This window comes from Notamacropus eugenii, chromosome 1, assembly GCF_028372415.1.
Source record: "Notamacropus eugenii isolate mMacEug1 chromosome 1, mMacEug1.pri_v2, whole genome shotgun sequence".
Lineage (NCBI taxonomy): Eukaryota > Metazoa > Chordata > Mammalia > Diprotodontia > Macropodidae > Notamacropus > Notamacropus eugenii.
This window is the reverse complement of record NC_092872.1, coordinates 642,048,889-642,059,326: the sequence shown is the minus strand read 5'-3', so window position 1 is coordinate 642,059,326 and position 10,438 is coordinate 642,048,889. Positions and strand designations below refer to the sequence as shown.

Below are 10,438 nucleotides of genomic sequence, written 5' to 3'. Positions count from 1 at the left end.
ACACTATTGTGTTGCTACCAGGAGGGTAACCAGCAGAGTGAAAAGCCTCGAGATTATACTTTAAGAGGCTGTTGAAGGAACAGGGAGTGTTTAGAATGGAGAAGGAAAGACTGAGGGGCACAGTAGCCTTCAGATATCCTTTGGAAAAAGGGTGAGACTTCTCTGACTTGACTTTAGAGAGCAGAACCAGAAGCAGTGGGTGGAAGATACAAAGAAGCAGATTTAGGATTATTGTCAAGAAAAATATGCCAACAATCACAGCTAGACAAAAGGCTAAATAGGCTGCTTCGGGAGGGACTAGTTTCTCCCTCACTGGAGGTCTCCAAGCAAAGATTATTGCATTGTTTGGGTCTGGGTTGAATCTGATGGCCCTTGTGGTCCCTTCCAACTCAAAGATTCTGGAATTCTGTCAGACCCAACAATGGGAATTAGAAACTGAGTACTATGCTCATAGCTGCCAAAGAATAAATGCAATTATCTGCACAATAGTAGACACGTGACTAGAAATCCCAGATCTGGGGAAAATGAAAGACAATCTCCAGAGAATTCAGGGCTGGTGGGCTAGGGGTGGGGAGGGAAGAGAAGAAGGTGTTTCTGGAGAGAGTTTTATCTTGGGTATAATTATAGGGAAAGAGGGGCAAGGGTGAGAGGTTCTCAGTTCTAGGAAGGTCTCCATGGAGCAGCTGACCATATCCCTGGGGGCTGCCCCCACCCCTGTGGATGAGTACCTGTACAGAATTGTTGATGAGGTTGATGCAGGAAAACTTTTTACTCCAGAAGAATATGAAGAATACAAAAATAAAATTTTAACGGGATTATGAATCATTATTTTTGAGCTGGCCATGGCCAATGGGCATGGATTATAAACTTGTTGGTCCAGAAATTCAGTGTTTTTGTACACATAAATATGAACAACATAAAACTACCTGTGGAGTTATCCCACCAGAATATCCAATTTCCCTGACTCAAAAAGTGAATGGCTACCCTTGCAATGCCTGTTATTATGTGCCTTTAAGTGACAGCTGACTCATTGGGTGCAAGTGTAAACATTTTACTGACCAACACAGTGTAGAACTAGGATGGGTTTGCAGGACATATATCAAGTGCCAGGATTTCATAGTTATGTAGTCATCCTGCATATATATGGAAGATAGTAGATGAAACTAAAGAAGAGTGGCTTGCCCAGAGAAAGCCTGTTGGCTTTCCTTATGCTGCAATGGGAGGATTAACTGGATTTAGTTCACTGGCAGAAAACCACGTGTCTAGATAACAGGTGCACCTCCATTTGAATTTTTAGACCCTCCACTGACTGCTACAGATCACCCATTCCTAAAAGCATTTCAAGAACCATGTAGTTCTGTTCAAGATACAATTATAGGGGAAGAGAGAAGAGCCTGTTCTCTTTCTCTTCCCCTTCTCCCACAGCCTTTGCAGTCAGTGACCCTGCTTCTACATTCTCACCAAATTTCCTTAAGCCGAAACCCTGTTTGGGGGTTGAGGGGGTGAGATCTAGTCTTCCTCTTCCTCCCCAAACCTCTCAACCCTCCTTATAAAACTTTTAGTTGAACTTAATATTCTCTTGACATAATTTCCTAAATCTCTTTCTTTTCCTAGCTAAATTACTAAATTATACTTATTGTTTCCATTTTATGACCTCCTCCTTACTTCTTAATCATTTGTCTAGCTTCATAGCTTATCATTTGAAACTGCTCTTTCCAAGATCATCAACAATCTCTTAACTGCTAAATCCAATGCTCATTCCTCAGTTCTCCTCCTTAACCAGCAGCTTTTGACATTGTTGAACACACGCTCCTCCAACATGCTCTCTTCTACCTTGATTTCTAAGACATTGACCTCTGTTAGTTCTCATCTCGCTGCCCAACCACTGCAGTTTTCTTCTAACTACCATTCTTCTCCTTCCCATGAATTGTGGGCATCCCACCAGGCTCTGTCCTAGACCCTCCTCTTTTCTCTCTATATTCTTTCCCATGCTGACTTCAGTCAAGTCCATGGGTTCAATTATCATCTTTACAAAAATGATTCCTAAATTTAAATATCCATCCCTAATCTCTTTCTTGAGCTCCAGGTCATCAAGTCAATTGATTGCTAAACATCTGAAAATGGATGTCCCCATACTCACTTCAAATTCAACATGTCCAAATGGAACTCATTATATTTTTCCCCAACCTATACCTCTTTCAAACTTTCCTACTTTAGTCAAGGGTACCACCATTATTCCAGTCACACAAGTTTGTAACCTTATAGTCATCCTTATCTTTAACTCTTTCCTCTTTCTCATCCTCCCACAATTTGCAAATTTTGTTCAACCTTCCTTCAAGCTGTATCTAACAGCCACACCATTCTCTATACTCACGTAGAATATACCTTAGTTCAACCTTTATCATATCTCAGATAATACACAATAACCTGCTAATTTATCTCCTTCCAGTCTCTCCCCTCTCAGATCCATCTTCCTCACTGCTCTAAATTTGATATTCATAAAATGCCACTATCTGACTGTCATTTTCCTGCCCAACTATGTTCATGAGCAACCTCCTATCTCCCAGACAGAATACAAAACCATCAGCCTATAATTAAAACCCTCCACAATCTAGCTCCCACATACTTCTTTCTTATTTCACAATATTTGTGAATATTGTGAAGTCACAATATTTCCCAGTCACAAAATTTCCTTTCCAGGTGAAGTGGCCTATTTACTGTTTACTGTACAAAATATTCCATTTTCTACCTCTCTGCCTTTGTATAAGCTATCCTAGATGTCTGGGACGTACTTCTTTCATACCTCTACCTCTGACAAGGCTTAGCTTCTTCAAAGTACAGCTCAAATATTACTTCTTTCATGAGGCCTTCCCTGATTCCCATTAGTTAGTCATCTTTCTGTCTTAAAATTACTTTGTATTTACTTCTTAATTTATCTACTTGTGCACATGTCATATCTCCCAATAGAAAATAAGGTTCTTGAGAAAAAGGACATAGTAGGCTCTTAATAAGTGTATATTGATTGATTTTTTTGTATTTGTGTCACACATATTTGACTATGTGTGATACTTTGTGAGTATCCTGTGATATATGGTACATTGATATAATGTTAGTAGTTCAAATGGGCTCCTTAAACCTGAAGAAAGGAAATGTGTCATTATTGGAGGTTGTGGGAGGCAAGCGGAGAGATGTAATTTCTTATTTGTCCACCAGACAGAGGTCTACCCAAGTCATCAGCTAAGTAGTCTCATGTACATTTCTCCCATGCAATGAAGAAGGGAGTGGAAGTAGATGACGTATCATGAACTACCCACATGGCTCCACATGGCAGCATTAAGTAACCTATATCGCCTAGACGATATGAAATATTATACCCCAAGGATTAAAAATAGGAATTATATATAGCCACAGTCACCCATCTAGAATCTCCCATCTATGTCAAATGGCATTCACAGGACACAGGTATTCAACATGTAGCCACAAGGGTTATTGAAGATAGCAAAGACAAAAGGAAAAGCATTAAATACTCCAACCTGGAGCCCTCTCTCCACCCAATTACTCTCCTCATTCTTCAGGTACAGATGAGAAATTTCTGGACCACATTTCAGGATGACAGCTTATGAAGAAGAAATAAGGAAGGAGTTTGTCTGGGTCCAGCTTTGAGCCCAGGAAGATAAACAAGGGAAAGGCAGGGTGAGCGGAGTAGGGGGATCAGTCACCCCACTTCTGGTTCACTAATCCATCCAGATTCAGAGTATTTGTCAATCTCTGGTACTTAGGACTTCCTCTGAGTCAGTCCCCACTTTGGTCCCTATCTGTGAGTCACCTCTACATTTCTAATCACAGAATAAGGCTATGGCAGCCTGTCCCTGGTTCCAGAGTCTAAGCCTAACTCCAGTGGCTCGTTGCTCCCTGTTTTTCATCACATGGTAATTCAGGAGTACAAGTGCATAGGGCAAAAATTTAACCCTAGTGTGTCTCTATTGCCTTTATCCAGCATGGTGAACAAAGAGGTTTTTCCCAAGGGCAAAGGAATTTGGCAACCCTCAGGCTTCTATGCCTATTTACCTACTTCCATCACTCCCCAGTGTCTAACTCGTATGCTTCTCTGTAGGCATTTCCAGGGACTACTTAGCTCTCCATAGAGATAAAATAATCTTGCAGAAATATCCATTTATCTTCTCTACACCAAGCACAGAGCTTTGCACATAGGAGACACCTAAATATGTTTGTTTGTTGAATTGAACTGAGTCATATATCAGCGATGCAGGGATCTGGTGGGAGAGAAGCTTTGAGCAGGGACCTACATGATGGGTAGAATTCCAATTGATAGAAATGTGTAATGAAGTCTCTTCCAAACAGAGGAAATAGACTTTATTCAGAAATAGTAGAGAACCAGTAAAGGTTTATGTCCCAGCTTTATTTCATGCTGTTTGAAAGCTCTAATTGTTAGGGAGTAAAGGATGATAGTTAACTAATGTACAGATTGTCCTCATACTTGAATGAAGTAGGTCACATTCATGCAAAAGATGCTATACACTGAAATTATGTAAGCTGAATCTAATTTTTCCAGATATGATAGAAGATTTGGGTTTTTTACCAGATTGAGCTTAAGGCCCACATTTTTAAAAAAAATAGAGATGGACACAAGCCTCACACAAAAAAAATCACCTATAAATTATGGAACTGTATAATACAAAGTTTGGTAAAGTACACATAAATTGATTTTAAAATTTTAAAAAGACAAATTGCACAAGCTAAACAGCACAAATTATGAAAATAATAACTAGCATTTATATATTGCTTATTATGTACCAGACACTGTGCTAAATGTTTTACAATTATTACCTCATTTGATCCTCACAACAACCGGGGGAGTGAGGGGCTATTAGGATCCCATTTTACAGATAAGGAAACTGAGGCAAATAGAGATTAAGTGATTTGCCCAGGATCACACAGCTAGTAAGTCTGATGCTGGATTTAAAGTCAGATCTTCCTAATTCCAGGTACTCTATCCACTGGACTACCCAGCTGCCTACAAGCTAATAGAGCTGGCAGGGACTTTAGAGATCACTGAGTCCACTCTTATTTTATAAAGGAGGGCAGAGTTAGAAAAAAGTGAATTGACTTATCTGGGGTCATGCTACAAATTAGTGGCAGGAACAAAACTAAACTCTATGTCTCACATCTTACAGTCCAAGATTCTTTATATGATTAACATTGTTATAGTATCATAGTAAACTGTACAAAGTTATTTATTCATAATTTCTGACTTTTACCACAACTAATCAGAAGATGAAAGAATAGTTTTCTCAAGTTCATGTGAACTAAATAATATTTATATAGCACTTACTATGTTCCAGGCACTATGCTAAACTCTCCATAATAATTTTCTCATTTAAAGAGGGAGCTCAAAGTAAGTGGCCTCATTTTTTTAAAATGAACTATAAAGAAAGGTCTCTAGCTGAAAGTGTATAAGGAAGGGTGCTATGTGAGGTCTGGAGAGAGAAAAAAGGTAGTATCATTCAGTCATTTCAGTCATGTGACCTCATTTGGGGTTTTCTTGGTAAAGATACTGCAATGATTTGCCATTTCCTTCTCCAACTCGTTCTGTGGATGAGGAAACTGAGGCAAACATGGTTAAGTGACTTGCCTAGGGCCATACAAGTAATAAGTGTCTGATGGCATATTTGAATTCAAGAAGATGAATATTCCTGAAACCACACCTCTATCCACTGTGCCACCTAGCTGTTCAAATAATATGTTAATGAATTGTTAGACAGGAATAAAGTTATTGCCTTGTACTAAGAACCTAGTTGAGACTAGAGGGTCAAACTTTGTAGTGGACTCCCCTCTAGTTCCATCCGATAGCACATGAATAGGAACAAAGGAGGCCATTGGTTAGAATAATCAAGGTTTGGCAAAGTGTGATTAATTATAGGATAAAGGAGGAAGAGGTTTAAAGGCAGAGAATAGTGTAGAGAACATGTTTTATCAAGGGATCAAGAGTGGGAGGGGAAGAGAGTTCAACTGGAGAAGAAGTGATGATCAGAGAAAGTACAAAGGGGTGGAGGGATGAAAGGTCATGATGATGACAGAGAACAGGGTTAGGGGTAGTAGAAAATAGGGGAAGAAGGGATTATAGAAGGTTATGAAGAGACAGAGAGTTTGATCATAAAATCTCCCACAAATGTGAAACAGTCACCTCATAAAACTCTGGTACCCCTTCCTTGCTGCCCCAGCTTCAATGTGAGGAATTTGGGCTAAACAAAATTTTGCAAATGTGATCTGACCTTTGTCTTTCCTTTTGAAGAGGATCAATGACATCACAGGGTGATATCCTGTGCATGAATTAGATTTAAGTGAGGCAGAGCTGCACAAAGTCATCAGCCTTATTCTCTCTTCCAATGCCACCAGAGTACAGTGGCAAGACAAAAGTCAAGCAACTAGTGATAACTCGGAATGCAGAGGATGACCTTGTTTACTTCTACATCTGACCAGGTTCTAAGCACTTCACAGAGCCTAATTCATCTGTCTTCAGGGTCATTGGAACAAATTGTTCTCACCTGCCCATTCTGCTGGGGGAAGTCCTTTCATCCCTGGGGGAGACATCCCCATAACTCACCAATTGACTTGAGGCCTATCAGTTAGCCTCAATCTGGTTTAGCACATCTGCTGAGGTGGTTTTACTAGGGTGTAGCTGCTGTGCACATGGTACAGCTTCTTGGAGCCACAGGTGAGAATTGAGAAGGTGGATGAGCAACCCTGAAGAGGCCTCAGCAGCTTTCAGACTGGTGATGCTAGTCTTCTCTGAGCACCCCATATATCTCACTGGACCTCTATATGGTGAATATGCTACCAAGAAATCAAGCAAGACTCTAATAGCAAAACATTTAATCAGAAAGATCAATTAAGTAAATAATAGAAAAAAATCAAACAATAAAATCATTCTCAACCTCAACCCCAATATCCAAAGGGATATAATCTCCTATAAATGTTTGTGTATATATTCCAAAAGACATGAGAGGGAATAGGAGCAAGGGCATAAGAGGGGTTGGACTTGGCAGAAAAGGACTCCTTAGAGAATGGATCAAAGGAAGAGAAAGTGGCCAGAAATGTAGAGAGATTTTAATGAATGAAATAGATGAGATAAGAGGGTTGATGGCAGACGCCTTGTTCTCAATGAAGTAGGAGTCAAAGTTATCCCTGAGACAGGCTGAGATGGCACAGAGTACTTGGAGAAAAGTAGAAGCTTAGAATATCCACTATAGGGAACAGGGTAGAGAACCAATCAGGAAAGAAAGTATTGTCATACTTCAGTGAGGGTCACTTGGCACTACATAACGTAACATCATAATTGACGTATTGTTATATGGCCTCATCCAGAAGCATTTGGGAGTAAGAACAGAGAAAGCAAACCACATAATCTCAGAATTAAAGAATCAGAAGTGCTTCTCAGTGACCATCTAATCAAACCTATACCTGAATATATCTACCAAATCATCATGCGCTGCCTGTGATTGTGGATGTGGGAGACAGTAATTCAGAGCAAATCCTAAAGTTGTGGAGCCTGTAAGGGCCATGAATGAAAGGGTTAAGTTCTTGAAGACAGAACAAAGTATCTTATGTAATATAATGTAATGCAGTACAATGCAATGTAATGTAATGATGCTACGTAATGTTATAGAGTCGGCTAAAGGCTTTCACCACTGCTTATCTCTTCAAACCACAGTTTTGAGTTGATGCTCATTTTGTTTTGTTTAATTTTACTGGGCAAAGAGAGTGTTGGTAGTGTCATTTGGTCCCACAGCATTACTGTGACTGCAGAGTGAGGAGGAAGTGTGGTTAAATAAATAGAAAAAAGCAATTTATTAAGGCTTACTATGTGCTAGGCACTTTGTTAGGCAATGAGGATACAAATAGGGAAGGAAAAGGAAGAGATTAAGTGTGTAATAAGCACCTACTCTTAAACACCACTTTTAAGCACACAGGTCACACAGTGAGTAGTCTGGACAGTACCTTGAGCTGGGAGTAAAATAAGCAATATGGCTAGAATCGCTCAAGAGATGGCTAGCATGCCTACATCCTAAAAGTATACTTTCTTAAGTAGGGAGGCCATCCTCTTACTCATGTCTCTCCCATGTACTACTCTTGCCTTTGCATATTTGGTGTATATCTATCTGGCTTTAGAATCCCTGCTTTAAACTATTTCTCACTACCCCTCTATACTCTCTAGATTTAGTACTTTTGGGGGTTGGTTTACTTCTTTGGATGTTGACTTGAGCCATACCCTCCTTTCCTCAGAAGGATCATTTGGATTTCTGTTGATTGCTCCAATTATTGACACTCCTCTTCCCCATCTTTTCTAGGATGTCCCAATATCCACCCTCAGTCAGAAAGCAGATTTACCCTAAAAGAAATAAATCACTAATATGTTTGAGACTTACATAGGTGGTGGGTCTGTTCAAGTTCCTTCTTTTGGCTATAAGGGTTGTGATCTGTTTTACACAGTTGCCTATTGGACAAGACTTTTGTACATATTTCTTGACTTTCTATTTATACTACATATACTTTTACAGGTACTTTTCTCCCTGACTAGAATGTAAACTCCTTGTGAATAGGGACATTCTTTGTATCTCTAGGGCCTAACAGGATCTGCTCATTGTAGGATGTACTTAATAAATACTTGTTGATTGATTGATTGATTTGTCTCTTGTGACTTTGACTCCTCAAGGGCAGCATAACTAACTATTGATATCATCCTCTTTATTTTGGATATCAACTCCCCATTAGTCACCTTTGTTATATTTTTTAGTCCAGTGATAATTTTCCTTGACATGGAAAAAGAAGCAAATAAAAGGTGAGTAGCTCTTCACACCATGATGCCTGCTCTCCCACCATCAGCTTTATCTCCCCACAACCAGAACTTTGCACTCTACACCTGAGAGGGGCACTTTCACCATACCTTGCTCAAAACTAGACCTCCACAAGATCCAGGCCATCTGAATACACCTCTATATTCTCCAACCCTTCTCACTTTCCCTTTATGAGCTGTTTTCCCTCATTAGAATGGAAGCTCCTTGAAGGTAAGGGCTGCCTTTTTTCTTCTATTTTTATTCCCAGAACTTGTCACAGTTCTGAACACATGGTTGGTTGGTTGTTGTCCTTTGTCTTTGAAGAGGACCAACATGACATCACTATATTACAGTCAAATTACAGTGTGATTGTGGCTGATCAGACTAATATGAGCTCAGAATGCTCTACCACAATTTGGGCACAAATAGTTCATGTGAACATTTGCGGTAGATTCTCTAAATTTGTACATCTCATGTTTCTTTTGAGCTACTTCAATTCTACTTTGCTCATAGAGCAAAGCCTCCTTTGATGTGGTCATGTCACTGTAATGGTAATTTAAATGGGAAGATCTTTCCCATTCATTAATGGGCCCATGTGACCTGCTTAAGTTACATGGAAGCCCAAGTCACATGAGTCTAAGTCACATGGAACAGGAAGAGGTGGAACAGGAAGGATGGAACAGGAAGAGGCAGAGCTAGAGCAGAGCTGAGAGGAATTTGGTCAGAGCAGTCAGAACTGAAGGAAGCAGGCAAGCAGGTAGCTGACTGTGAGTGAGAGTAGGGCAGTTTGTTTAAGGGGAGTCTGTGATTTTGTTTAAGGGAGCTGGTTTGTGGGAAACCTAGCAGGGGTAAAGGACTTGGGGCTGGTGTTGCCCTCTGCATTGTTACTGTGTATAGATTTCTTTGTCACTATGATAGATTTGGCTTTCTGGTACATAAATAAATGTTTTGGTTCCATCTTCCATGGGGAGAGTCTGTTGTATTTCACGATTCAGAATTGTGCCAGAATATTCCTGGCCACCATAGATGCTGTGAATATCGTGATGGCACTACAGCCATGCTGAATGGTTCTATGCCAGTGTCTCCCATGTTACACAATCAATTTCAATTCCAAAGTATATAAGCACTTAATAAATGCTCATGTGTCTATCTATCTGTCTGTCTGTCTATCTATCTACCTTTGAGTGTCTAGCTGGTATTTATCTCTATCTATTATCTCTGAGCATTTAAAGCACTAGAGAAGAACACCAGTGACCTGAACCACAGTCCCAGGGGCATCCTTTATTCACTTTATAGCACTTACCCTAAAACATCTGTTACAACATCATGCTTCCCAGAAGACCTAGTAGCCTACAGGACTATCACAACGTACTTATTAGTGCTTTCTGTAGCTTGTGACTTTACAAGAACACTGGCAGAAGAGCAAACGTGAGAACTGTTCTGAGAGCCCTGGGGAATTCTGGGTGCACATTTACCCCACCAGAGCCTAAGAGTGGAAAGCTGGCAGAGTTCTTTGTAACACTAATCACAGTAGCACACCTGAGGACTACTGCTGTGAATAATTTCAAGGGCCTAATTGCATC

General features: G+C 40.0%; 1 pseudogene; it reads left to right on the top strand.

Annotated features, from left to right (window-relative positions):
• The first annotated feature begins 674 nt into the window (after positions 1 to 674).
• On the top strand, positions 675 to 1,506 carry LOC140519392 (protein FAM221A-like; annotated as a pseudogene).
• Positions 1,507 to 10,438: the final 8,932 nt, after the last annotated feature.